This window comes from Ambystoma mexicanum, chromosome 7p (assembly GCF_040938575.1).
Source record: "Ambystoma mexicanum isolate Mex_15411 chromosome 7p, UKY_AmexF1_1, whole genome shotgun sequence".
Classification (NCBI taxonomy): Eukaryota; Metazoa; Chordata; class Amphibia; order Caudata; family Ambystomatidae; genus Ambystoma; species Ambystoma mexicanum.
This window is the reverse complement of record NC_090939.1, coordinates 947,125,298-947,152,565: the sequence shown is the minus strand read 5'-3', so window position 1 is coordinate 947,152,565 and position 27,268 is coordinate 947,125,298. Positions and strand designations below refer to the sequence as shown.

Sequence of the window (27,268 nt, the reverse complement as noted above, 5' to 3'; positions counted from 1 at the left end):
CATTTGGCTTTGCCACGCTTTTCTGATTGTGGTCTTGTCAGTCGCTGTGCGGCCCCATTGATGTTTAGCTAGGAACGGTTAACGACAATGACAATTCTGTTTTCAAAAGTAGTGCCTGGGGGGGAGGGGGGGGCATTGCACCATCCGGTGGGTAGTTTTATTGGATTTTGTACGCTGTGCTATCTGGGCAGACTCCTAGGATGGTGCTATAGAAAAAGTGTGCAAAAATGTTATATACAAGGTGAGGGCACGGCAGCGATTTGGGGACAAAAAGATTTGCAGAGGGCAGGTTTTCACGCCTTAGGGGTCACCTTGGTTTGCAAGGTGGCCGTGCCAACCCATACCCATGCCAAAACCTGACCCGCGTTTATCTTTGATTATGTAATGGTTGGACTAATTGGAAGTAATCAACTTGGTGTTTTAATAGTTGTATATTTTGGTTTTAAATGAGCAGAGCTGAACTAAAAGCGATCCCAAACATGCATTGTTTTTTTAATTTGAAATAATCTATTTTTTGTTCCAATTTTACAGTTACAAATTAGAATTAGGAGTCCCTTATAGGTCTATGTGTAGAGAATGTAACACTGCCTTCCCAAAAACACCTTCCCAGCCTTAGGACAAGTCCAAACTATAATGCTTGGTGAAAGTGTGGACTGAGGACCATGTTGCTGCTGCACATATATCCAGAATAGCCATGCCCCTGGTCAAATGTGCTCTGGAACCGTCAGGGGGATCTTTTCCAGCAAATCTGTAGCATTCAGAAATTCATAGGATGATCCACCTAGATAAGGTTTGTTTTCAGACTGCCATACCCAATTTATGGCCTGTGTAACCAACAAAAAGTTTGATTGTCTGGTCTTAATTTAGACATCCTGGAAATGTAGAAATGTAGAAGCGTAAGTGCACATTTTGGGTCAAGCCTGGGTAGCCTCCCCTCTTCCTTTCCAGGATGAGGTGGTAGATAGAAAGAAGGTAGAGTGATTTTTTGAGTTAAATGAAACTCGGACACAATTTTTGGTAAAAAGGTACGTTTAACCTTAAGGACCACTATCTTTAGAAGACTGTAAGGAGGTTTAAAGGACAAGGCTTGAAGTGCACTTACCCTACAGGCTGATGCAAGAGCCACTAAAAGGATGGTGTTTAAAGTTAAAAATCTTAAAAGGACAGAAGTGGAAAGGCTCGAATGGAGCCAGGTTAGTGCCAAGGCTCCGAGTATTTTTTACTCCTTGCGTATGCTACGACAAGTCCTGCCATATGTTCCGAGCAGTGACCATGCCATGATAGTGGGGTCTCTGGTAAACTCACACCTGGACTATTGTAATAGTCTTCTTGCTGGAATACCTGCCAAACAACTCCAGAGACTGCAAAGAACCCAGAATGCAGCAGTTAAACTTGTGGCCTGAAAAAATATGATCATGTCTCTGGTGCACGTTGCTCTCTGCATTGGTTGGCAGTGGAAGACAGGACTACATTTAAGATCGCCTGCCTCATATATAAGAGCATTAAGGGACTTACCCCAGCCTATTTGTTAAATAGGCTTTGTCGGCATCAACTGTCCAGGCTATTGCGTTCAGAGGTTCAATTGCTGTTGAATATTTCCCATTCTCGATGTGTGACTAGGGGTGACAGGAGATTTGCTGTCTATGGCCCATGACGCTGGAATAGCATCCCCTTGAAATCACGTCCTTAGAATCGGTCCGTAGGTTTCTTAGGGCTCTGAAAACCTTCCTTTTTAAAGAATGTGACCTCTAGATGTTCCATTTCTACTTTTGTCCCCTCTTCCAGTTGTCCTTTTTTTCCAATCTTTTTATGTATCATGTGCTCATCTCTCAATACCAACTGTGCCTCTATACGATTCAGTTCTTCTTTGTGCGCGTTATAAATAAATCAAATCAAATCACATCAATAATTTCAGAACTTGGTTGAGATCCCAAACCGGGCCTTGAAAAGGGCACGGAGGACAAACGTGCATCAACCCTTTCACGAACTGTACAACCAGTCGAATCTTGAAGAAAGATACCCCTTCAGAGGAGTACTTGAAAATAGATAGCGCTGCTAGATACCCCTTAATTGTGCCAACTTGGAGCCTCAGATTGGCCAGGTGTGACAAGAATAACACCATAGGTGTACTGCATGTAAAAGGGTCCACATTCTTATACCTACACCAGCAGAAGAATGTGTTCCAACATTAGCGGTAGAAGGATTTAGTTGCTGGCCTTCTGACCGATAGCAAAATCTCCATTATGTCGTCCGAGAGGTCCCAATCCTAATATCTCAATTTCTCAGAAACCATGCGTGAAGGTTAGTTTCTCGACCTCTGGATGGACCTGACCCTCCTCTCTTGAGAGAAGGTCCTCCCTTTGTGGTAGATGTATTGGAGGGCAGATGGACATGTCCAGAAGGCTTGGGTACCACATGCTCCTGGCCCAATCCGCAGCAATTAGGATCATGGCTTTCCCAAAATTTCTCACCCTCCTGATGTGAGGAATGACGGGGGCTGGAGGAAACGTGTACAGGAGTGGAAACTCCCAGTCCACCACAAATGGGTCCACTAGAGCTCCTCTTGGTGGAAATTTCCTGGAGCAGTACAGTTCGCACTTCCGGTTGACATGAGTCACGAACATATCCACCTGAGGGGATCCCCAAAGGGTGAAGATCTCTTGAAGGACTTCCTGAGCTAGCTCCCACCCATGGGAGACTGTGCTCGGCCTGCTCAGAGCATCCGCTGCCATCTTCTCCTCTCCAGCTAGGTGAACTGCTGATAAAGAGATTCCTTCTGGAATTGTCCAAAACCAGAGCTGCATTGCCTCTCTGCAGAGTGGTAGTGACTCTACACCTCTTTTGTTGAGGTAGTACATGGCCACTGTGTTGTCCATCATTATCAGGACGTACTTTCCCTGTACAGGGGGCAGGAACGCCTTCAGCGCTAGTCTGATTGCCATCAGCTCCAAAAGATTAATGTGTAGTTTGGACCGATGATTGTCAGATCATTGGTGTGGGCACCCCACCCCGTGCGTGAGGCGCCTGTCACTACAATTATCTCAGGCCATGGTTGCCAAAAAGGTTCTCCCTTCAGAATATTTTCCTTGTAGGTCCACCACAGAAGGTCTTGTGCTACTCTGCTTGGAACCTGAAGAAGGTCCAACATCCTACCTGAGAACTGGAACCATTGAGTCCTGAGAGGCCACTGGAGAGATCTCATTCTCAGGCTAGCCTCTAGCACCAGGAAAATACAGGATGCCACGAGGCCGAGCAACCTAAAAAAAAAAAAAAAATAATAATAATAAATAAATAAAATCGAAGGCCAGAAGACGCTGGGCGCTCTGGAATTTGGTGACCATCTGCATTGCCTTGATCCCTCACCTCGGGTGGCGAGGCTTTTCCCAAGGAAGCGTCTAGGGCAGCTCCCATGAATTGGAGCCTTTGAGATGGTATCATGTGGGACTTCTTGAAGTTGAGGTAGTAGCCCAGTTTGTGAAGGGAGTGACAGTTGAGCTGAGATGTTGCAGGGCCTGTTTGGGAGAACGTGCCCTGATCAGCCAATCGTCCAGGCAGGGCTAGATGCGAATCCCTCATCCCCCGAAACTCGCTCCACCATCGCCATCAATTTGGTGAAAACCCTTAGGCAAAGGTAAGTCCAAATGGTAGAACTCGAAACTGATAATGAGAACCGCCAACGGCGAACCTCAGGTATTTTCTTTACCCGTGATGGATTGGCACATGAAAGTAAGCATCCTGAAGGTCCAATGATACCATCCAGTCCTGAAGCTGGAGGGTCTGAAGGATCTTAGAAAGGGTAACCATCTTGAACTTGCCCTTCCTGAGGAACTTGTTCAAGTCTCTCAAGTCCAAGATGGATGATCCCCAAGGCCTTTTAACCCTAGGCAACTGTTTACAATGCCCATTCATCTAATACCCTGCCATTCTTTCAGATGCTCTGAGAATCTGCCTCCCTCGGGGGTTTTGTGGAGTAAGCCCTCCGAGAGGATTCAAAGCGGCTGATGCAGCGGCTGAGGGTAAAGCAGCCGCTACCTGGGCGGTCTTAGCACCTCTTCCCCATTATCCACGGGGGAATCTTCTCGGACCTCGTTGATTCGACAGTTCTCTCCCGCTTCCAACTGAGCAGTAATAGTGAAAGGACCTGCCCCTCCAAGCTGTACCAGTGGGGCGAGTTTGTGGCTGACTAATTGCAGGTCTAAGGGATTTGCCTGCTGCTTTGGAGGCCTGTCGCTTCTATAGGCTCTCGTCAGGCTTGCTGCCAAAAAAATGTGTGCCATCAAAGGGCATTTTAAGAAGTCTAGACTGCACAACTGGAGCACGGTGAACCATACCATCCTGCTCAACCATCTCTGTGATAACCTGGGTATCACTGATCAGGCTCTGGCCTAGCTGACCTCTTTCCTCTCTGATCGATCCTCCCAGGTCCAACTTGGGTCCTTCCTATCCTCCATCTCCCTCTCTACCTGTGGTGTTGCCCAGGGGTGTAACCTCTCGCCTTGGCTTTTCAACCAATACCTGGCAACTCTTGCCCACTGCATTGCCATTTTCTGCTCCAATTTCCAGTGCTATGCTGACGACACTCAACTCATTTTCAGGCTGCCCTCGGCCACCTCTGCTCCCTCTCTCATCTCCGATTGCCTAACCGCCGTTCATGATTGGTGTGCGGCCAATGATCTTTGTCTGAATGCCAGCAAGACCGAGATCCTCCTCATCAGCACAGTGTAACAATGTCGCATTGTCATCAACACACCTGAGCCAGCAGGTAAGTTATATGGGTTTATTAGTCATGTAGTACAGCAGGAAACACCGGCACATCCTTGCCAGCCAGCTCTCTATCTCCAACTGTCCCCCATGGAACACATATTCAGATGACAACACTCTAAGCACAGTGACCTCACCACATTCCACTGACATCACCACTGCAGGGAAGACGCATGAGGAAAGACACTTATTATAACACTTCTCCCTCCCTTACTTTAATAATAGGACACACCAACATTGGTAGAGTACTAGTCATTCCCATACACAAAGTACCATCCTACACAATACCGATACAGATACGCATGGCCACCACGTACCTGCCCAGCAACACCCAAGCTCATATGAACACGAGACCCAACCTCAGGAAACGGTCCACATGAAGCCCATTCACACACCAAGGCCAACAACAGAGCACAAACACTCTATAAAGGTTCAGAAGCGCACTGACACCATTGAAACTATCTCCCCACTAATAAAACCCCAAGCATAAAACAGGTGGAAACATAACCTTGCACAATGACTCCTACTCAAACGGAACACAGATCCACCCTACAACACAATAACTACCCCTTGTCCACCAAATCACTCACAACAGAGGAGCCCACCGACATGGAATAAGGGCTGCACCTCCCTTCTACTGAACTGGAATAACAACTCGAGGAACAAAACAATAAAACAAGAACTGCACCTGCTTCAAGCTGCCCCTTGAAGCCTAGGGCCTGCCACACCCCAGCATCCCCAATAGCGGATATCACCCTAACAACCACGACCCTTCAGTGCACCTACATCCTTCCGCCCTGTCTGCACCCCAGGGCACCAGGGCTGCCACCCCCGGGCAATAACCCAACTCAAATGAGCAACAACAAGCACAACTAACATCAGTTCAAAAACCCTTTAATAAGGCAATACTTAACTCTGTCCACAACCAACTCTGAAATTACAATGAAAACTAGGTCCTGTGAACCAACCCACAAGCTCACAAAAAGGATCTAAAAGGACCCCTAAATGCGTGCAACCTGCACACCACACCTAAGACCACAGGACCCCTAGTCCCTGCCAAATAAAGTACACTTTACACACCCCAGGACCCCTAGTCCCTGGCAAAAACAGTACACCTCTACACACCCCGGGACCTCTAGTCCCTGTCAAAAACAGTACACCTCTACACACCCGGGACCCCTAGTCCCTGCCAAAAACAGTACACCCCTACACATCCCGGGACCCCTAGTCCCTGCCAAAAAAGTACACCACCAACTAATGTGGGACCCCCAGCACCAGCCGGAATACCATGGTGGTAACACCCACCAAAACGTCCAAAAATGGCACCCACCACCTTAAAGTGGGACCCCTAGTACCTACTAGGCTACCACGATTGTTACCCCACATACGCACCAAAACATGCGCACAACATGCGCTCTAGGACCACACACACACCTCAACAACAAAAGCCCCACAAGACACCGTGAATATCACTGCACTCTAATCCAATGGCGCATGTTCAAACGACACAAAAACACCAACATTATTGCTGAACACTTCATACACTGGTGTGTGTTAAAGAACATTTCTTTACTTGACGTGGCAAAATGGTTAAAATTGCCACAAGGCGTAACTGGCAAAAAAAAAAAAATACGCCAGCCACGTTCAACGCAAACTAAGATCCCAAAGAATATTAGTCAGAGTCAGTTTCTCCATAAGTCCCAGAGCATAAATGGCCCTACCCCCCCCCATTCACAATCAATAATATTACATGGTGGAGAGCACTTCTCCAATGCCCGAGGCCAAACCCTTCCTAGGAGAAAAATGATGTTAACAGGAATACATGGCAATGCACTTCGAAATACTTTGCGAAAATATTACATTAAAAACGAAAACGGGCCACAACATACATCCACACACTCACTTGCCGGCCCAACACCAAAACTGGACTAAACAACACACAAGACACCGCCACATTGGCCTTAAACATGGCACAGAACACAGCGAACATTAAAATTTTTCTCCTCGCACAGTCTGCCATGGGCCACTCCTCCTGGGCTCCGACCACACATTAGTTCTACTCACGAAACAGGCCAAATCCAAATACTGCTCCTGAGATCTACACGTTGTCCACGCTGTCCTCCGAACCCCTCTCCTTGAACAGCTCCGGATGACAGCTGGCACATATTTCCGCAAACCTCAGGACTCCTGCAATCCACGGGCATTCCGCATGACAATTCATGCCAATCACAGCATTCTGTAAGTCCTCCACGATGAATGTGCTTCCCGATGCGACAGTCCTCCTCATGTTAGCCCCAATTAACACAGCACTCGATTTGGCTTCCTTTACGGACCAACAACATCCCACAGGAATCACGTGATCACGCTCGCCGCTCCATGGACACGCAGCGCTTTTCATTGTCTTTGTGCGTCCCCGCTCAGGCGCTGGAACGCCTGTTGATGACTCGAAGACGTCATCATTCAGCAACACACTCCTCAGCGTACACATCTCGAACGCTCTCTGCATGGCAATTAACTGGAGACCCAGGCGCCGAACTTCACTCCAACGATCCTCCTGCAACGGCGCTCGACCAGCGACGTTGCAGTTTCATCTTGATTGGGCACCCAGCAACGTGCACCGGTACCACGGCACTCCAGCTTGCCCAAATATGGACCTCATACATCGCAAGGCGAATCCGTTATTCGGAGAGTCGTCGCCGCCGCCGCCGGGCTCCTCCCCTCCTGCACGGGGAACACAGGAAGCTTGCTCAACTGAGGAACAGTAGACCTCCACACCAGGCTAGATGGACCTCGTGTAGATGACTGGGCCACCCGGCCGCCAGCCACATTGGGGCAAGGACACGCTCCACTTGTCCTCCAACGTCTCCTGGGAGAGCCGAACCTCGGCCCCCCCCCCACCGGCCTCCGCAAAAAAACAGCAAGAGTAGGCAGCAAAACACCACTGCACTGCTGACCTACCTCAAATCTCTCTCCACACAGATTTGAGGACCCTACACCTCCAGGGCCCCGGCTCCTCCGCACAGGAGCCTTCTTCCTCAACACCACCCGGCCTGCTGAGCTGCAACTCCGGTCTGGACCTCCAGAGCTACACAGCTGGCTGCTTTCCAGGACGTGGACACTTGGAGGGCGGTGTCCTGATCAACTGCTGTCCCCTCCACGACAGGATCCCATCCTCGTCGCCAGTGTAACAATGTCGTATTGTCATCAACACCTGATCCAGCAGGTAAGTTATATGGGTTTATTAGTCATGTAGTACAGCAGGAAACACCGGCACATCCTTGCCAGCCAGCTTTCTATCTCCAACTGTCCCCCATGGAACACAGATTCAGATGACAACTCTCTAAGCACAGTGACCTCACCACATTCCACCGACATCACCACTGCAGGGAAGACACAGGAGGAAAGACCCTCATTATAACACTCACCTTCACCCTGCTTTCCCCTCACTCTCTGGCCGGCCTCCCTTGGCCCCCCTCATACCCGCACCTGCGAGGCTAAGAACCTCTGGGTCACCTTTGACTCCACACTTTTCTTCTCCGCCTACATGTCTGGTGTCTCTAAAGAGTCAAACTTCCTACTGCACCTCCTCAGAGGTACTCTGCCTTTCCTCTCCTTCCCCCAAAAGCTCACTCTCCCAAGCTCTGGTTCTCTCTAGGTTAGACTATTGTAACAGCCTTTTTCTAGCCTCTACTCTCCGCCATCTGCAACTAATCCAGAACAGGACTGAGAGACTTGTCCTTGGCCTCAAGCCCTGGGATCGTAGCGCTCTCCAGCTCTGAAATCTCTCCATTGGCTCTCAGTGGATGCAAGATTACAATCAAAACCCTCTGCATTGTCCACAAGGCTTTCTGGAGCCTTGGTCCAAAATACCTTCAGCTATCTCTCTGCAAATACCTCCCCTCTTGAGCTCTTCAGTCCTCTACCTCCAACTCACTCTGGGTCAGTCGTTTTTCAAAGAAATAAGCTGGGGGTAGATCTCCGTCTTCGGCTGGGGCCGCCCTCTGAACAGCCTCCCTGCCACTATAAAACTTGATGAGAACCATCTCCGGTTCCGGAAGCACCTCAAGACCTTACTCTTTGCTTCTGACTTCTCTTCCACTCTCCCCTGCTGATCTGTTCTCTCTTGGCACCGTGCACCTGGCCACCCTCTGTCCTCCGGGCCCAGGTACCTGCTCACCCTGCCACCATCCTGCACTGCCTCCGGGCCACCCCTTGCACTGGGGTCTGTATCTGTACCCATACAGTCCCCACCCCCTTTTTCTTCCTGCACTTATCAGACCTGCCCTGTCTGCTGCCTTAAACCCAGCACTTGCCACTTGCTGGCTGCACTACCACGGTTTGTTGTCTTTATTATTTATTTATTTATTTATTTATCTGTTTCTCCTTTGCTCCACACTTTCCACTTCTCCCCCCTCCCTTTCCCATGCACTTGCGTGTTCTCAATATCACTGGGCCTAGTAAGATCGTCGTTTTGTTCACCCCCGTTTCCCTCCCTTGCCTTGTCACACTCTGAACACTTTGTATGAGCGCGATAGAAATAAAATATCAATATTAGTATCAATAGGCAGGACCTACACTCCAGTGTTAAATGAGCGGATCCAAGACACCACAGACACACTCAACGGGGATCTTTAAGGGACATTTTCACCCAGCAGTCGTGACATTTTTTTAACCCCAATCTCGGAGTTGATGATGCCGACAATGCCATTTTACTATACAAAAGGTTTCCTGTGAAAGAACTGAAGCACGCCAATCTTCCAAGGCGATAGCTCTTGTAGAAAAACAGAACAGAAGCTAACGGTTGCTGCGTGCGCTATATACCCTCGATGACGTCGACACAGAGACAGAGTCCCTCGAGTCGACATGCATCGATGCACAGCGCCCCCTGCTGGAAGACATTTCCGAAGCAGCTAAAGCTGGATATGGAGATATCATAGATTAGGAATACGTGGGAGGACAAAATCCATTTGAAACTATTTTACAAGAGTTATTAGTGAAAGAATTGTGTTTCCAGAGCGAAGCCCGAAGGAGTTTATTTAATCTTACACAGGAATAAAATTCCAGTGAAGATTTTAAGTGGGAAAATCTACCTTAAAGAGTAGTCGTGTGTGACTAATTATGGTTTCACGTTGAAGACTAAACCTTGTAATATCCTGAACTGACATTCTTTATTCTATGAAGATGCGATATTGAAGAAAATAACAAGCAATACAAAGCCAAGAGGCCAACCCCTTTTTACAGTGAAGCAAGTACTGTTTAAACCCCTCCACCTAATATATATGAAGTTGTCAACTGTCCAGTAACTTAAATCCAAGTGTGGCATTGTTACCCGAAGCTGGGAGAGTGGCACTACAGCTTCTGGGTATTTACTTAGACAGAAAAGGTGTGAATAAGTCTGGGGAAGAGGAGTTTGGTGCTTGGAAAGAACGTTGGGGAATTAAACTGTAATGATGAAGACTGCTGAAGCTGAGAGGAAGTTGGCCTTCTAGACAGTGGCAGGTTACCCTTGGTGGCAGACAGAAGAGGCAGAGAGACTGCCCCCTTTTTGGAAGTCACAGAAGGGACAAGTTCCTTGACTACCTGTAGAGGTCGAAGTGTCTTGTCAGCTCATGCCTAACAATTCTGAAATATAACACTGAAGTAGAAGTCTCTGGACTGTGGTGGCGTATAAAACTGTCAGTGTATGATATAAGATGCAGCATTTATAATGTGCATGTACAAGTGTTTCTAGGCGCGACAAGACAAGGAGGGGGAAACAAAACGGAGGACAAAACAATGATCGTAATAGGCCTTGTGTCATTCAGATCGTGCAAGAGCAGGGAAGGGGTATGGGAGAAGTGCTGAGGGTAAGAGGAGGATGGAATATGCAGGCCAAAGGAGAAAACAAGAGTGCAGTCAACAGGTGGCAAGTAAGTGCAAGAGACGGGACTGTAGGGTTACAGATACAGAGCACAAGTACACGGGAGCCAAGAGGCAGTGCAGGATTGCAGCTGGACAGGCAGGGACCTGGGCCTGAATTCAGAGGGTGACTAGTGCATGAAACAGGCAGGTTATCAACAAGGGAGAGGAAGAGAGAAGGCAGAAGCAAAGAGAAAGGTCTTAAGTTGCTTCCGGTCCCGGAGATGGTTCTGCAAGTTTCGGAGAGACAGGGCGGCTGTTCTAGAGGGAGGCCCCAGCCGAAGAAAGATCTGCCCCCAACTCTTTGCTTGGAAAAGCAACTGACCCTAAGAGAGTTGGAGGTGGAAGAGCGAAGAGCTCTAGAAGGCAGATATTTAGGAAGAGAGAGTTGGGGGTAGTGTGGTCCCAGGCCCCATAAAGCCTTGTGGACAATGCAAGGGGTTGTTATACTGAAGAGGTTTGGAGTAGCGGCATACTATGGGACAAAAGTGACTGTTCTCATAGTAACAATAGTAGGAGGGTAGTTCAGAGGAAAACAGCAACCCAAAGAGAAGCATCCTGACAATTATACTGAATTTACTACAGAGATCCTAATCAATTGTAAAGTTGTAGAAGAAGGAATTCTTTATCTATCTATTCTTTGAACTGTGGCAACCAATATTGAAGAGGAGATATCCAGGATTACCAATTGGTGTCATTTTCTTGGCTGGAATTGGAAGGGGATCTTTCCAACCAAAACCCGGAGAGCTGTTACCGGTCTATTTTTGTTTGATGAACTTTTTTTGACTTGGAACTTACAAGAACTGGTTCAAGACTTTCTTTCCTTTTGAACATGTTGAAGTTGGCTTTAAAACCCTGGGGAAGGGATTCGCCCAGGACAGGTGAAGGTCATCCAGTCCAATTCTTGTTTATTATCTTATGTTGCTTTAAGTATTTTCTTAAAATGTTTTGTTGTTAAAGTGAGCGCCAGTTTACCTATGTTAAGAGTTGCTTCCTTTGTCTTTAAACTAGGTAGGGACTTCCCTGATAGAGTAGGGTAAGCAAGGATTTGTTTTGGAAACTTTTATGTTAAGAAAATGTCTAAACTTGAGAAAACTACAAGCAGTTGTCGGCCTCGCATTACTGGCCCTTCACACCAGGAATAGAGTAAAACCAACAGTGTCAGGTGGCAAGGAGAGCACAACTCTGGGACTGGGTAAGCAGTAATACAGGGTGTGGCTGGCGGTTTACCAAGGTGGTGGTTGTTCATGTTGTCCAGCAACCACTGTGGGCCCAAGCAATGGTACACAGATGGAGATGAGCCCCACAAACCCTTGAGAAAGCGGATTACTTATAATTTGGATATTCCTAAATCAGTGGTTAACCCCAGAGGGGCAGACGATAAGGATACCTACGGTTGCTGGTGATGTAGGGATCCCACAACGTCCCTGGGCATATATTCAGGCTTCAGCAGAGGGAATCAGCTTGGGAAGATCCCAAAGAAGGGCCGATAAAGAAAAGTTGAAAAAAGCCCTCCAGAGAGGGGCCAGACACGAGGACGGACTGGGAAGGCGATTTCTGCAGTATGATCACCGGAATTAAGGCAACACAGATAAGGGAATACTGAACCAGAACGATTGCCTGTGGTCTCTGTTGTGACGATTTGCATATCGGATCAGCTCAGAATCTTTAGGATCCTGGCAGCAAAGGGGCACCTACTTTTTGGTCGAGCGATGAAGGCATGGTCAGGAGCTTCAGGGAGACTATGCCTTCGAGCAGAAGCTGTGTTCCAGTTTTCCCCACCAGATAGGGTCGAAAGGAGTGCAGCAGAGGGTTCCTTCCCGCACAGTGAAGCACACAATAATTATACTTGGATAGGTAAGTACAAACATGCTCTATTCATTAAAGTCCCAAACTCTCGAAAAATGAAACGAGCAAGGAGTATTATCACAGAACACTCAGTTATCAAACATATATACAGTCACCTTAGGTTTGCAGATATGCATACAATAACGTATTCAACTGAAAGGAAGTATGAGGCAGTAAGGGAAACCAGTTCACAAAAATAATGCCCTAACTGTATAAATCCAATCCGTATGTAGAATGGGCCTCATGCCCAAAGGTCACAAAGCTTCTTCTAGGAGACGAAACAAATGTAGGAGGAGTTCTTGCGGTGGTGAACATTTTTCCAGAAGACATGTTAATAATATTACAGGTAAGTACAATTATTTTCCTATGCTTTAGAAGAGCTTTTAGAATAAGCATTCAAAAAGCGATGGAAGAAACCAAAGTGTATTGTAAGGTTTATTATAGGGCAGACATGGGGTATTGCAAGTACTCAGCCCCCCCACACCCTCATCCCAACCCCGGACTTCCAATTTTCTCAAGTGGCTAGGCAGATCGACTGGGAGTAGCTGGAGGTAGGTTTTCCTGCCGTTGGCTCCAGTAGAAGATGTACAGATGCTCTGGGTGCAGAGAGGATTCCGGTCGGGTCCAGGAGATGAATGCAACCCTTTTCAACAAAGAATTTGCAGCAGGCACGGATGCAGGCCTTTTAGGAAACTCCACTGGACTGAGGAAAGCTGGTTCCAGCGACAGTCACTACAGACAGACGACGGGTACTCATATTTAGCACATGCCCTCATGCTCCAGTCGCGGTCGAAGACCTTCCAGGACAGGATCCCTTGATGCTGGGTAACTGAAACTTGTCAGGAAGGCAACTTGTGGCACGAGTTGGCAACCACCATAGTTCCAGACAAAAATGCAGAACAGCAGCGCTTCGGTTGAGGTAGCCCACTGGAGAGCTGGTTGTTCCACTGGGTGGTACAGGGACGATTCTGAGGGTTCAGGAACGTTGGGTCTCGAGAAGACATTGAGACTGGTTGGGTCCACCAGTCCAATGGTTGAAGCACCCCAGAGGGCCTTCGCACACCAGGTAGTCTAGCAGGGCTTCACCAGACCAAATACAGGAAGGGTCACAAAGCCTCTCCGGAAGTCATCTACGGATCTTCAGTCATCTGCTCTTCTACACAGGATACTTGGCTCCAACGCTGATCTGAAGAAATGTCTGCAGGAGTCCTCTTATCCCAAATCCTGGCTGGAAGCAAGTCCAAGCCCACCAATGGTAAGTATCTTCACCATTCAAACAGCCAGCAGTGGCCCAAACAGGGACCACTGTGGGGTTTCACAGATGCATATGCTCCAGACTTGACCCCACAGATGTGGAGTGTGTCCAGACACTCCCACCCACTTCTTTGGTCCAAATCCCTCCACTGGCTCCCAGCGACTTCAAGGATCAAGTTCAAGTCTCTCTGCATAGTCCACAAGGCTTTCTGGAACTGGGGCACGCACTATCTACAACGCTCTCTGCATAAATACTCTCCTTCTAGAGCCCTCCGCTCAGCCTCCTTCAATTCTCTGCGGGTTAGCCGTTTCTCCAAGCAGAGATTTGGGGGTAGAACTTTATCCTCTGCAAGTGCCTTCCACTGGAACAGCCTCTCTCGGTCTTGAGCCGGCCCTCCCCAAGACCTTCCCCCTTCTGTTCCTCTTTCCCTCTCCCTCTCCCCTGCTAAACTCCTTTCTCCTCTCTTCTCCTTCCATCCTCCATTATCCTCCCCAACCCTGCTCAGTTTCTCCGACTGGTCGCCTTGTGCACCTCCAGAGCCTCACAGGTCTCAGGCTCCCCCGCCAGTCCTACACTTGCCTCCGGGCCAGACTCGCACTTCTGCACTCGGAATATGTTCCATGTGAGAGGCAACCTCTCTGCACCCCCTGATGGACTGGGCGCACTTGTTCCCCCTCTCCCTCCCTCGCACTTCCCGTCTGCGCACTTTCACAACCTTGAATGCACTAGGCCTAGCAAGATCGTTTGTCCTGTCCTACATTTGTCTCCCCTTCCCAGCTTTGTTGCGCTTGAAACACTTGTGCATAGGCGTATTATTGATGACCTATCATCAATCAATCAATCTGAATGTCGCCAGGCCTAGTACGGTAGTTTATTGTTCTATATGTCCTTTTCCCTCTCCCTCCCACCTCCTCCTCTCCACACTCCTCGTCATGCACTTGTACTATCTGACAAGTCGTTAGGCCTAGGTCAGTAGCTTATTGATTGTATGCTCCCCCCCTTCTCTCCTTCCCTCCTGTCACGCACTTGCATCAGTAGGAATGCCTCAGGCCTAGTATGCTAGTTCATTTTGTTAGATCATTCAGAAACTTCAAGGCCTAAGAATGATTACTGTATTCCTTTCTTCCCCTTCCGCCTTGAAAGCTTTGAAGCACTTCACTTGTGTATAAGCGCTTTACAAATAAACAATTACAAACACAAATGGCATGCAGTAGCCTGCGAAAGCTGCAGCTTTCCCAGGCAAATGCATGAAAATATAAGGGATTTCCAGACCTGAGAAGGCAGGAATAAGGGCAAGAAACAATATGGCCAAAGAACAAGACACAAATCTCGTGGCACAGCCATTTAAGGGCACTAGCCACATTTAGTAGCCAGATGCAGTAAATGTGAATGTGAAAACTAAGAGTACTGCGACAATGGTAAAAATGTAACTGCTGCCGTCAGCTTGTCTTTAAGCACATATAAAAGTAACCAAAAATCCCCAGTGTAAAAGACAAGGATGATCCAAATGTATCCCCACTGCACTTCATTGTAAGATGCTGTATGCACTGTTAAAAAGTTAGCAAAACAGGTCAAAAGTAAAAAGACAAAAAGGGAAACTGTTTTCCAGTACTGATAGTCTGAAGGACTGATCAGATTCCCCATAACAAAATGAGCAAAAGGCCATGGAAGTGTCTTCTCTGTAAAAAGCCAGGACAGGTACAAAAACAAAAGCAAAACACAGAGCCACACACACTAGGTCAGTATTGACAATAAGCTTGACGGAGAGAGAAAAAAGTCACAAACCCGGAAAAGGCAGCAGAAAGTGCAGGGGCTGCCCCATGTGGTAAAATAACAAAGATACTCACTGTATTGACTACCTTACTCTAGTTCATGGTCCTCTTTCCTTCATACTTTTGGGGCATTCCGCCCATCGGGATGGGATCAGAGCACTTTGAAGCATCAAACACTACTTTTTGACCTCCTTTTATTTTTACGCAGGGCCACAGCACGTGACTGTAACCCCACCTTCCAGAGCTCAGCCCCACTCATCGTCCGTCAGTCCTTTTCTATCGCCAAAGTCGAGGGACCATTAGCAAATAGAGGAAATTTTTCAGAGGAGAAGGCAGACGGGCAAATGGAGGAAATAAACATAACATAATGTAGTCACAACGGTGAGTAACTTTGTTATACTCCTTTGTTATACTCCTACGTCTCGGAAGGATAGCTCAGGGGCAACGCGCTCGCCTTGGATACAAGATGATGTGGAGCAACACAGGTTCGATCCCCGGGTCAGCGCTTAGAAACCTCTGGGTATTAAGCACATTATAAATAACCAATTACAATTACATCCCGTCCTATTTCCTCCATACTTTTGGGAGATTCCCAAGCACCAACCATAGAAATGGGAGGATGGAAATTCCCTTTACTGGAACAGGTTAAGAATTGCCTAGCCGAACTACGCATCAGCCCGGGGAGGTCAGGTCAAGAAAATAGTGTCTACAAAAAGCTGAGGGAGAAGCCCATGTAGCAGCCTTAGCTAAGGACTATCCAAGGGACATATTTCTGAAAGGGAACAGCAGCCGCTTTGCCGCAGATCAAATGTGCAAAAGCGCGCTTTGGGGCCTGAAGGCCTTGAACTGTATAAGCCGCTGGGATACAGGAAGCAATCCATTGTGAAATTGAAGCCGGTTTACCTTTTGAATCACCGAAAGAGACAAAGAGTTGTGGGGAACTTCTGAAACCGCTTGTTCTGTGAAGATTAAATGTCAGAGCCCTTCTGACATCCAGGGTATGGAGCACCCTTTCCGCCTCCGAGACAAGGTCCGAAAATAAAACCTGGAGGAAGATCGACTGCTTTATTTGGAACTCTGAATTTTTGGAAAAAAAGAAGGTTGAGTGTGAAGCACAACCTTATCCTTGTGAAAGGTCAAGAACAGATGTTCGACAGAAAGCTTGAAGCTTGCTTATTTTCCTTGCGGCTGTAACTGCAATTAAGAAGGCCACTGTCCAGGAGAGAAGAACAAGTTACTTACCAACTGGTAATGTTCTTTCGATTGGATGTTCCTCCAACGTTTTCCTCATCTTAGATGTATTCCATCCAGCTTTGCTGCTCTTCGGAAATCTTTTCGGCAGAGGGCGCCGTGCGTCTAATCGATGGTCCCTCGAAGGCCTCCGTCGAGGGTGACGTCATCGGGTGTATAAGTAGCACACGCGGCGCCCGTTGGCCTCAGTTCTGTTTTTCCCCTTTTTATCTTTGATCTTGTACTGTGTAGATTGTGCCGGCAGACAGGTATGAGCCTTGCGAGATTTGAGATGGCAATAACCGGGAAAATCTACAGAGGGGTAGGCTGGGAGGGCGATGAGGAATACGTTGGAGGAACATCCAATCGAAAGAACGTTACCAGTTGGTAAGTAACTTGTTCTTCGAGTGGATTGTGTCCTCCAACGTATTCCTCATCTTAGATAGACTTCCAAAGCAGTATGGACAATTCCTCTGGAGGAGGGGGTAGATTTTTCGATACTCTTAGATGGCTGAGTATAGTACTGTTTTTGCAAAAGTTAGCTCCCTAGACTGGGAAGCATCCAGGTTATAGAATTTTGAGAAGGTGTGTAGCGAAGGCCAAGTTGCTGCTTCGCAAATGGATTTTATTGGAACACCTCTTTGATGGGCCGTGGAGGAGGAGATGCCTCCGGTGGAATGAGCCCTTAACCCTTCCGGAGGGTCTTTTTGAGCTAGTCTGTAGCATTCTGAAATGCAAAGCACAATCCAGCGTGAAATGGTCTGTTTTGTTACCGATTGACCCCGTTTCCTTCCTGTGTAACCTATAAACAGCTGGTTGTCCACTCTAAGTCTGGAAAGTCTAGAGATGTAAAAGCTTAAAGCTCTTTTCGGATCCAATCTGTGTAATCTTTCCTCCTCCTTCGAAGGATGGGGTGGAGGATAGAATGCGGGTAAGACAATTTTCTGACTTAAATGACAATCAGATATTACTTTCGGTAAAAATTATGGTTTCACCCTCAACAAAACTCTGTCCTTATGGAACACAGTATAGGGTGGCCCAGAAGACAGTGCCTGCAATTCGCTCACTCTTCTTGCTGATGTTAGAGCAACCAAGAAGGCCGTTTTCCACGTTAGTAATCTTAATGGACACGTGTGCATAGGCTCAAAAGGAGCACACATTAAGAATTTTAGGACTAAATTTAGATCCCAGATCAGTACTTGAAATGGGTGAGGAGAAAACACATTAGTGAGTCCTTTTAAGAATTGTATTAAAGGAATTTTGAAGTAGGAGCATTCTTCAGATGAGCGCTTGAAAATGGAAAGCGCCGCAAGGTAACCTTTTATTGTTCCTATATTCAGACCTCTATGTGCTAGGGTCAGAAGGAAAGCTAATACTTCCCGAATAGAACATAGAAAAGGATCGACATTCTTTTCTCTGCACCAGTTGCAAAACTTTTTCCAACGGCAACGGTATAGAGACTTTGTTGCTGGCCTTCTTGCCGAAAGCAACACCTCCATAACGTCATCTGGAAGGTTCCAATCCCTGTATCTCAGCCTTTCAGATACCAAGCATGAAGGTTGAGTGTTTTGACCTCTGGATGGAGAACCTGACCCTCCATTTGAGAGAGAAGGTTCTCTCTCTGAGGAAGACATACTGGAGGACAGATGGACATGTCTAGAAGGTCCGGGTACCATGTTCTCCTGGCCCAATCCGGGGCAATTAGGATCATGCGACTCCGAAACCTTCTCAGGCTCCTGATGACCTGAGGAATGATGGGAATCAGAGGGCACGCGTACAAGTGTGGGAAATTCCACTCCACCACGAACGGGTCCCCCAGGGCTCCTCTCGGGGGAAATTCCCTTGAACAATACCTTTTGCATTTTCGGTTGAATCCGGTTGCAAACAGGTCTACTTGAGGAGTTCCCCAAAGGGCGAAGATCTCTTGAATGACTTCCTGAGCCAGTTCCCATTTGTGGGATACCGTGCTCTGCCTGCTAGGAGCATTTGCCGTCATATTCCCTTCCCCGGCTAGATGAATTGCCATTAGAGAGATTTCTTCCTGAATCGCCCAATACCAGAGCTGCATTACCTCTCTGCACAGGGGTAGTGACCCCACACGTCCTCTTTTGTTTCGGTAGTGCATGGCCACTGTGTTGTCCGTCATTATCAGGACATTCTTTCCCCTGACAGATGGCAGGAAGGCCTTCAGCGCTAGTCTGATTGCCCTCAGCTCTAAAAGGTTGATATGTAGTTTGGACTCCGATGGAGACCAACGACCGTTGATTGTCAAATCGTTGGCATGAGCTCCCCACCCCAGGAGTGAGGCATCCATCACTACTGTGATCTCCGGCCATGGTTGGCAAAAAGGTTCTCCTTTTAGGATGTTCTCTGTACAAGTCCACCATACAAGGTCTTGTCTGACCTTGTTCGGAATCTGAAGAAGATCCGTCATTTGACCCGAGAACTGGGACCACTGAGTCTTTAGGGCCCATTGAAGGTATCTCATCCTCAAGCGTGCCTCTGGCACCAGAAAGATGCAGGATGCCATGAGGCCAAGCAACCTTAAAAAGTCGTAAGCCTGGAGATTTTGGGCATTTTGGAATTTGGAAACCATCTGAAGAATGTCTTGAGCCCTAGACTTGGGAGGCGAGCTCTTTCCCAAGGACGTGTCTAATACAGCTCCTATGTACTGAAGCTGTTGGGAAGGTGTCATTTCTTGAAATTGAGGGAGAAGCCCAGTTTGTGGAGGAAGTGGCAGGTGACTTTCAGATGATCCAGTGCTTGCTCGGCAGAACGCGCTCTGATCAACCAATCGTCCAGGTAGGGGTAGACATGAATCCCCCCCTCTCCTGAGGTGCGCTGCCACCACTACATTAACTTGGTGAAGACCCTCGGGACGGAAGTCAACCCGAAAGGCAGGACTCGAAACTGATAATGTGAGTCGCCAACTACGAACCTCAGGTATTTTCTGTGTTTGAGATGAATCGGCACATGAAAATAAGCATCCTGGAGGTCCAAGACACCAACCAGTCCTGAAGTTGAAGGGCCTGAAGGATCTGAGAAAGGGTAACCATCTTGAACCTGTCCTTTCTGAGGAACTTGTTCAAGTTTCTTAAGTCCAAGATGGGTCTCAGTCCTCCGTCCTTTTTGGGGATCACAAAATAAGGCAGTAACCTTGGGCTATTATTTCTAGAGCCCAAACATCTGAAGTAATGGCTTGCCATTCATGCAGGTGCTGCGACAGCCTGCCCCCTACAGGTGTTTTGTGATGCAAGTCCTCAAAGCGGTTTTGTGGCGGATGTTGCAGCCGTTGATGGCAGAGAAGCTGCAGCTGGAGCTGGTTTAGCACGTTTTCCTCGTCCACCACGAGTGGCCTTTTTCTGGCTCCTTTGACTGGCCATTCCTCTCACCTTTCCATATGAGGTGTAGTAACGATAGGATCGTCCACTCCATGACTGTCCTTGCGCACAAAAAGGCTGAGGTTGCCTAATAGCAGCTCCTAAATATTTGGCAGCTGCTTTTGAGGTTTGCAACCTCTCAAGGCTCTCGTCAGCCTTGTTGCCAAAAAGGTGAGACCCGTCAAAAGGCATGTTCAGAAGGCGGTTCTGTACGTCCGGGGCGAAACCCGACTTCCGTAACCACGCAAATCTGCGCATTACCGTGCTAGTGCCCATGGACCTGCTTACACTATCTGCAGTGTCCAATCCAGATTGAAGGGATTCCTGCATGGCTTCTTTTCCATCTCTAACGATGGCTAGGAACCCTTCCCTTTCTTCCCCTTCTGATATGTGCTCCGCCGCCATTGCAATGCACTCCCAAAGAGTGTACGAAAATTTTGCCAGGGCACATGTGGAGTTGGCAGATTTTAATGCCATGCTCACGGCTGATAATACCTTCCGTGCCCAATCATCCACACGCTTATCGTCCCTCTCTGGAGGGATAGACGGGTATGCAAGTTTGTTAGAAGCTGTGGCTGCCTGTATGACCAGACTCTCGGGAGTTGGGTGTTTGGACAGATAGCCAGGGTCGCTACCGGCCAGGCGGTATTTTGAGGCAAGGGATTTATTTACCGGAGGAATAGAATCCGGAGTTTCCCAATTCTTAGCCATCCTATTTTGCAGGGCTACATGAAAGGGTAGTACTGGGTCTTTGGTTGGACCATGGTCCAATATATCTGTTAAATCATCCTGGATGAATTGAGCTGATGGTCTAGCCCATCCTAAGTAATCTACTACCTTTGTCATTAATTGACGGTATGATGGACTGGCATGCTCTCCTGGTTCTGGTCAGCCAAAGTCATTTTCAAGAGATATGTCAATGCCACTTGCATTGTATAATGATTCCACCAAGTCCCTCATTCTGCTTTCTTCTGAAATCAAGCATTCTGGGACATTTGGGGTGAAAAAGTACATTCTCCTCATCAGATCTCTCCTGTTCCTCAAAAATTGAGGTCAGGGATTTGAAAAACTCCTTTCTGGGGAGAGGCTTGAAAACCTTCTCTGGGAGAGGTGGAGGAAGAGGTCTAGTACCTGGCTCTAAGGACAAAACAGGTTTTGTAACCTTATCCTTCTCTTTTTCTGGCTTCCCTGGCTTGACTGGAGCCTTTGGCACCAAGGGTTTCGGCGTCAACATCGATAACGGCGTCGACGACAGGGTCTGCTTCGAGGCGACCTTCGAAGATTTTCCCTTCGAGGTATGATGGGTCTCGGACGGCGTCGATGACCTCGAGCGGTCGACTTGACTCGAGCGTTTTTCACTTGACGTCCTGGATGGTTTCCTATCCTTCCTTTTTCGATCACCCGGGCAGGAAGGCGCGCGAGTGTCGGAGCAATGACGCTCCCGGCCGGCTTCCGAAGAAGGCGTGGACCGAGGATTCGCTTTTTCAAACACCTCCATCATTTTGACCCTGAATGCTTCCCACTCTTCGGCAGACGAATGTTTCGTGGGGCATTTCATCTTTTTTGGAGACTCGTCTGACGACGAAGTGGAGGGAGACCGGTGGCGTAGTTTCTTCGATCTTTTTGACGAAGACGACGAGCGATGGGAATCGCTACGGGACCGCGATCGATGCCTTTCGCGTCGAGGAGAATTCTCCTCACGGGATCTCGACTCGACGCTAGAGGTTTTTCGATCGGTTTTTCGACCTACCTGTAGCTTTCCTTTCCTCTCTCGCAAGGCCTTCCTCGTCATCGCCTGACACTTCGTACAGGCCTCCATGTCGTGGCCTTCTCCGAGGCACCACAAACACTCTCGATGAGGGTCCGTGATCGACATTTTTGACCCGCACGATTTGCACTTTTTTAATCCTGATTTCGGGGTCGTGGTCGGCGTCGATGACGAGGAGATATTTCGTTATTATATATTCTCACAGAACTCGAGGCGCGCCGAATGTCCGAAGCAACGTATACTGCGGAAAAACGGAACTGACGCCAACGGACGCCGTGCGTGCTACTTATACACCCAATGACGTCACCCTCGACGGAGGCCTTCGAGGGACCATCGACGACATCGACGCACGGTGCCCTCTGCCGAAAAAATCTCCGAAGAGCAGCTGGATGGAATACATCTAAGATGAGGAATAAGTTGGAGGACACAATCCACACGAAACGTAAGTTCTGCAGTGGCGAGTGGTTCGAATGACTTGTGACACAGAGCGGTAAGGACCATGTTTAGATCCCATTTTAGGTAGGAGGCCTGACCGGTGGAAAGAGGTGAAGTAGACCTGCAAAATGCTGCTTGATTACTGGGTTTGTTAGAGAAAAAGAGCAACTATCAGTAAAAAGATAAGCTACAATGATTGACAAATATGTTCTGCACGATAAGACGTGGATGCCAGAGGCCGCAAGGTCCGATATAAAAGACAGGACAGTCAATAGAAGCATGTTGAGGATCAAGCTGATTAGCAAGACAAATGACAAAAATGAAGCAATTTATTTCTGTACTGCGTTCTTGTAGAAGACTTGTGTGCCAGTTGGATTACGCGCATTTTATCCTCAAAAAGGTTAAACTCCGCTAAGGCCCTGAACTCAGACACCAGGCTGCCAAGTTGAAGGATTGTGGGGACGGGAGCCACACCTGGTGATTGCTCTGGTGCAGGAGAATGGGGATCTGCGGTAACCTGATTGGGTCACATATAGAGAAGTGCTGATGTTCTGAGAAACAGAACCTGGCTGTCCACCAAGGAGCTATGAACAGAAGAGAACAGTTGGAGGCACTCCTGAGCTTCCAGAGTGATTGATGAATCCACGGCAGAGGAGGAAAAGCTTAAACCTTCACGTTGTCCCACGGAATTTCGAGCGCATCCCCCAAGGGAGATGCTCAGAGACTGTCCCTGGAGGCACAGAGTAGCAGTTTCCTGTTAATTACAGTCGCAAAGATGTCCATCGTTGGAGAGCCTCATGGCTGGAAATGTTTGGCAAGAGCATCGCTGTTCATTTCCCACTCGTAATTCGCCATAGACTGGCAGCTCAGGGAATCTGCTGCAACACTGTTCAGTCTGGGAATGAGCACGCCTGTAGCCAGATATTGTGTTGGACTGCCCAATTCCAAATCTGGACGGCTAGCGCCACCAGAGGAGGTGTCCTGGTTCCCCCCCTGTTTGCTGACATATAACAGTCACAGAATGGTCAGTGCGGATTCGCACTACCTTGTTGAGGATAGGCCAGAAAGCTTTTGATGCCAGGAAAACCGCCAAGAGTTCAAGGTAGTTTATATAACACATCCTGTCTTGGGGTGTCCACAGATTGTAGACCTCGAGATAACCCACCGTAGCTCCCCACCCAGAAGGGTCCTGATCATGACCTGCGGTGAAGGCTCCTGAAAGGAGGTTCCCACCGAGAGATTGTTGGAGGTTGCCCACCATTGAAGATCCGACATCATGGAAGATGGGATCGGTATCATTTTGGAGCCTGGGTCCACAGTTTGGGACCAGCAACTCTCAAGCGCTAGCTGTGTGTGTGCGCCTCATTTTTTATCTTGCAAGAGGCAGAGCTAGAAAACATGAGGTCAAGGAGTCTTTGAACCACCAGGCTGAGTTGAGAAAAAGATGGCACGTGGTTGACAAATCCGCAATTCTGTCCTCTGTTAGGAAAACTCTGGCTCTGATGTGAGGCCCAAATCAGGATGTGCATATAAGCGTCTTGAAGATCTACCACACTGAGCCAATCGCCCTTCTGGAGAGAGGACCTTATCTGGCTGGGTGTGATCCTCTTGAATTTCTCATGGGGAAGGAAAAGGTTGAAGATGGAGAGGCCAAGGATAGTGCGCAGGCCAGCCGGGTTGGGTTTGACCACTGTAAACAGACAGGAGTAATAGCCATGCTCTTGCACACTCAAAAAAGGAACAGGTTCCACTGCTACGAGGTTCACAAGTTTTTGTACCTCAGCTCTGAGGGAGGAAGACCCAGTTTGCTGAAGAGGAGGGTGAGATGGTTGGGTATGAGGAAGGGAGAGGCGGAGGTCCGCTCGGGTGACAGACAAAACCCATCAGTCTTCTGTTATGGTCTCCACACCTCCAGATGAGACGATATACGTCCTCCCACCGGAGTCTTGTGTGACCGATGGAAAACATCACTTGGATGATTTATCGGGGCAAAAGCTCCCGTTGCAGAGGAGGAGGTTGAGGACCGAGAGAAAAACCAGTCACTCAGTCTCTGCGGCTTGCGTCGAGGCCCACCAGAGGAACCTTCTGCTCGGCATGCTCGACCCTCCTGGAAACCTCTAAAACCTGAAAAGGGTCTTGTTTGGGTTCCCGACCTCTGTATTTAGGCCCCTTTAGCCGGAGGCTGTTTTGTTAGGACTGACAAAGACTTGGCTGTCAATGTGCTTGCTTTTGTCTTGTTGAGTTCCTCGTAGGTGGAGGAGGGGAAAAGGGCTTTCCCTTCCAAAGGGGAGGTTGAGTACTTTGTCTTGAACCTCATTTGAGAACTTTGTAGCATGAAGCCACGCCTGGCGGGAAACGTCTATTCCGACCAGAAAGCCCCGAGTGGGTGTGTCCACATGATAGGCCGCTGCCTCCAGCAGGTCCTAAACCAGAACTGTTGCATCAGATAGGCCTTCTTTACAATCCTGTAGCCCATCCTGTGGGATACAATCTTGGAATTCTGAAAGCTCTCTCAGTTTGTTTTTTGCAGCTGCCAGAATGACTTCAGTATTCGCATGATGCAGCTGAATACCAGCATTGGAAAAAACTTTTTTCTGATGCCATCCAGAATTTTGTCCTCCTTGGATAAGACCTCTGAGGCAGTCGTGGAGGAGGTTGAAGAAGGCCTAGCCTGGAGTGCAGCTGCTGCTACTATCGTTGATGAAGGAAGCAGGCAGTTAGCCAAGGGTATGTCCTCTGATGAGTGGAGCTTGTAGCGAGCATCAATCTTTTTATTTATATGCTGCCCGGAATTAGGTTTTTCCCAGACCATAGGGGCTTCAGCCAACACATCTTTTTGAAGAAAAAGACCTGTGCGCTTCCTGTGAAGTAAGGGTTAACGCTCCTGAGAGAACTCCTTGTGGAGCCAGAGGCTCGGGTATTGGAGTTTCAAGCAACGCCATTATATCCAAAACCCGGTCATGAAAAGCTCTGACTGAGTGGGGCGGGTCTTTACTGTCCTGGTCCGCATGTTCCCTGTCTATTTTGGTGGGAACAGAAAACTGATCCGCGATACATGGTACTTCAGACACCTTGGGCATATCCATTTGCACTGTTGGCGTCGCAGGGACCGGTGAAAAAGTAGGCAATGGTGGCAGTGTATGAGGGAGCGCCACTGGATGCGGAGGCATTACCGGAACCTTCTGAGGAGGAGGCGGCACAGGCTGTGTCTCGAGAGGCTTAGGATATATTTCTTTGAACAGATCCTTAAAGTAAGCCTTCATCAGATCGGAGTGCACGAGAGCCTGGAATCTGCCAAAGAACACGTCCTCAGAGGAAGGTCTAAGCAGAGGAGTGGGTAGAGGCTGTTCTGGAGGGGCAGATCCCCAAGATTGCTTTGAGGCAGGTTGCCAAGATGGCCCCTGTCCAGCTGGATCCACATAAGCTAAAGGAGCGGACATAGGACGAAGTGAGACTGTGTGATGCAGTGGAAACCTTACATGCCAGTCAGTTGGTGGGCGAAAAGGGTTTCTATTATCATGTTTTGTGGAAAAGGCTGCTCGGCCACAAACGTAGGCCCTCTTGTCACAGCCGTTGAAAAGGTTGGCTTGCAGGAGCATGTCAAAATAGCTGTCTCAGGCCGCCTGGGTTGGGCCGCCATTTTGTCTGCTGAAGCGATCTGCGTCACAGGTTTTATGTGAGGCCAATGTCACCACAGGAAGGAGCTTTGGAGTCAGTTTTAGTCCTCTGGCAGGGAACCTCTGCAGAGACGATACTCGAAGACCTGAGTATTTTTCAGCCTCTTTAGCCTCAGCAGAAGTATTAAAGGCATGGTCTAGTAAAACATTTTATTTAAAAAATAGATAGGCAACATAAAAAAAAATACTAGCATTCTCTTTTTTAAAACTTCCTATGTAAAATTTTGAGCTATTCAAGCTCAAAATTCGCCAAAGCAAGCACATGGCGTATCCATTTTTTGAAATGGATGCCCTCCTGTGCTGGCTTTTGCTTTTGCGGCACTAATGAAGGAAAAGCCAGCCAGCTGTAGTAAACAAAAGCTACAGCTGGGTGGCTTTCCCTTCATTAGTGCTGTACGCGGAGGACGGGGACCGGAGACCAGAGCAGGAAAGCTGCAGCTGAATCTCGGTAAGTGCTATTTATTTTTTTTTAAAAAAATAAGCACTAGCTGCGTGTTTTTTTTCTAAGTTTTCCGGGCTGGAGGAGCCCGGAAAACTTCAAAATAAAACCGCAGCTTTAAAACGTTGTATTTATGTTTGCGGTCGCTTTTGAAGCGACCGCAAACATAAATACAACGTTATTGTGTTGGAAAACGCTGCGGTTTTTCTTTCCAAGTTTCTCAGGCTCCTCCGGCTCGGGAGAGCCCTAAATGGGAAAGCAGATTTAGGCAGAAACATTGCGGCATTGCGGAAAACAACCGTACAAGAGCCACTCAGACCCCTTCCTGACCCAGAAGACCCGGGGAGGAGTCCCTGGCTGGAGTGCCCTAAAAAGGAAGGAACTTACCGGACACTTCCTTTTTTCGTTGCTGTATTACTGTAAACGAGGTGGAGATAGCCGTTGGAACACTTCCTCCCACCTGACAAGCCTACTCTGGAGTGCCCGGACGGAGAGCGAGTCGCTGTGGAGACAAGAGTCCCACCGATGTTCCAGGCCCAAGTACTCCAGGCAATGGAGATCTGCCCTAGCAAAGCGACGTTAGCACGAAGAACAGAAATTGAATCCCTGACGCTCCGGCATAGACAGAGGTGAAGAAGACCGTGGAACCTGAGCAGGAAGTTGAAGGACAAGAGGGACAAAGAAGAAAAAATCCTGACGATGCAAGTGAGTCCGATCCCGCGCGGAGAAAAGGACTGCAGGGCATGCGCGGGGTTGAGCTCAGGAAGGCGGGGTTACTGACACGTGCAGTGGTCCCGCATAAAAA

The 27,268-nt window shown here is 48.3% G+C and overlaps 1 protein-coding gene across 4 annotated transcripts in view; it reads right to left on the bottom strand.

Annotated features, from left to right (window-relative positions):
- The window catches only part of ZFX (zinc finger protein X-linked), a 318,074-nt gene that overhangs the window by 209,344 nt on the left and 81,462 nt on the right, over positions 1-27,268 (bottom strand). The gene's annotated exons all lie outside the window — the stretch shown is intronic.